Raw genomic sequence first — 2262 nt, 5'->3', positions numbered from 1 at the left:
GGTTGTCTTGGCTTTGGTCTGAGACTTCAAACTGGGAGTTTTTAGCAGAAAGGAAGATATGTTTAGCTTTTAAATAAACAGACAATCAAAAAACAAAACAGAACAAAGAAATCCAAGCAAACAAACATATATTTGCCTATAATCATGCATGTTTGCAGTGAAACTCTTGGGGAATCTTCTTATCCCTGATGGTATAAAACTATCTATAAACCTGCAGGAATCAACTGTTAGAGGTTTAATTGTATTTGTCCCTTCACAGTAAAAGCACTCTTCTAGTGATCTTTATTTTCGTCCGGAGGCCTTATGGGCAGGTTTGGATGTTTGCTGTGCTCACAGTGTAAACTCTGACTCCTCTGGCTGGCTTATTCTATCAAAAATCTAAAAAAGTCATGACGGATGGAAAATAACACAGTGGATGTTATTTTTTCAAACTGCCTCAGTTGTGAAATTCAGCATTATTTGTGACATATTCATGCTGAACAAGCGTAACAAAGACTGAAGTCAGCGACTCTTATTCGTATTATATTGCTCATTATTCTGTAGGTTTGTCATGTTGTCATTTCTGAATTTTGGAAACTTTTGTTTTAAATTAAATTGTTTCAAAGTATGGATGAATGGACTGACGGGCAGATTCAGATTGACAGAAGGGAGACTTCACCTTTGCTTCCCCACCTGACTGAAGGTCATTTTAGTGATCCCTGTGGAAACCCCACGGCTGGAGTGAAGCTGTGGGGCCAGATGAGTTTTTATTGGTGGAAGTCACAGCTCAGTGATCTCTCTCTCTCTGTGTTCTCAAGCAGTTAGTTTAGCCAAAGACACTGTCTGCCTTTGAAATAAATACTGTGGAAGGTGGTAGGATGACTGAAAATAAAACCTATTGAGCTTCTCTTGGATTTCTATCACATATTTCATATAGCATGAACATGGCATAAGTAACTCTGGCTCAATGATCAAGACGTTTTAAAAGTATCGATACTACGCCTTCACATTCTCTTAACCATGGAGTCTCCATATTGTCAGAAAGCGTGCTTGCTAAATCAGATTAATAAGATCACAGTCGTGGTCTGAATAGTCCATCAGTTCCCTACATAGCATGCCAGATGTCCACGATGTCCGAGACAGCTTTTCTTTTACAAGATCACTAAAAAAGGTTGTCTCTTAATGTATAACCCCACTAGGATGGCCTCAAGGCTTTTATTCCTCGTCTCAATAATATTTCTAGTCTCTGGGTATGAGGCTTTTTGTAGTTGTGCTTGGTATAACAAAGACATTCAAACTGCTGACCACACATGCACATGCATAGATGACCAGCAGATCAATTTTTATGAGCTATCGTACTCTTGACAAAGAAAGAAAAATCTAGAAGCTGATGCAACTCAAAGTTTAGAAGCACCATTTTTGCAGCTCTTAATTGAAAATCAATTAATCATTCATCACAGCTGCACAGCTGCTATACAACAATCCTACTTAGCTCCTGACCTGAAAATGGACATGTGCCATATTCATTTTGTGTCACTTGGTTTGTTGCAACCTACCTCTGCGCCCGTGATGCTGCATGAATGGGATATTAGTAAAAAAGAAAAGTGCTTTTAATTTTTAAGACCTGTTTGATTCAACCTAATAATAATAATAATCTTATTCACTTGTTTTTTTCATATCCTTCAGAAACTCAGAAAATCTGAAAGTCTTTAGCAATAAGTGGATATTAAAAATATGATTCTACCCTAATCATCATATTTCAGCAAACATCCAACTCCAGTGTCCACAGTGTTGCACTGTATTGAAGTAACACATAAAAAAGCCATGAAAAGGACTTGCAAATGGATTTCTGCACAAAACACTGACAGTGTGTACTAGCAGAAGAGTAAAAATGAAAAGGTTGTGAGGTGATGAGAGAGGCTGTCCTACTTTAAAAAGCTGGAATCACTTTAAGGTCTTTGTGGGTCTTCAGGGCTAAAATGGCTAAACATAACACTTTATTCTCATAGTGGCTCTTTCACACAGTAGCAATGATATCTCTGCCGCACAGTCCTTCGTGTGAGTGAGTGTGTGTGTGTCAGTGATTGGTTTCTGTTTTATGGACTGGCTAGCAGAGTGCTAGTAATCCATAGAAATAAATCTGCTTTATTTGACCTTAGTGTTAACTCCAATAAAATGCGCTTTACTGCAGGGAGGACATGCGCGCGCGCGCGCACACACACACACACACACACACACACACACACACACACACACACACACACACACACACACACACACACA

Source organism: Haplochromis burtoni, unplaced genomic scaffold (assembly GCF_018398535.1).
Source record: "Haplochromis burtoni strain Fernald_Lab_line unplaced genomic scaffold, NCSU_Asbu1 Contig_562, whole genome shotgun sequence".
In the NCBI taxonomy this organism is placed as follows: Eukaryota; Metazoa; Chordata; class Actinopteri; order Cichliformes; family Cichlidae; genus Haplochromis; species Haplochromis burtoni.
Note: the sequence above shows the minus strand (reverse complement) of the source record.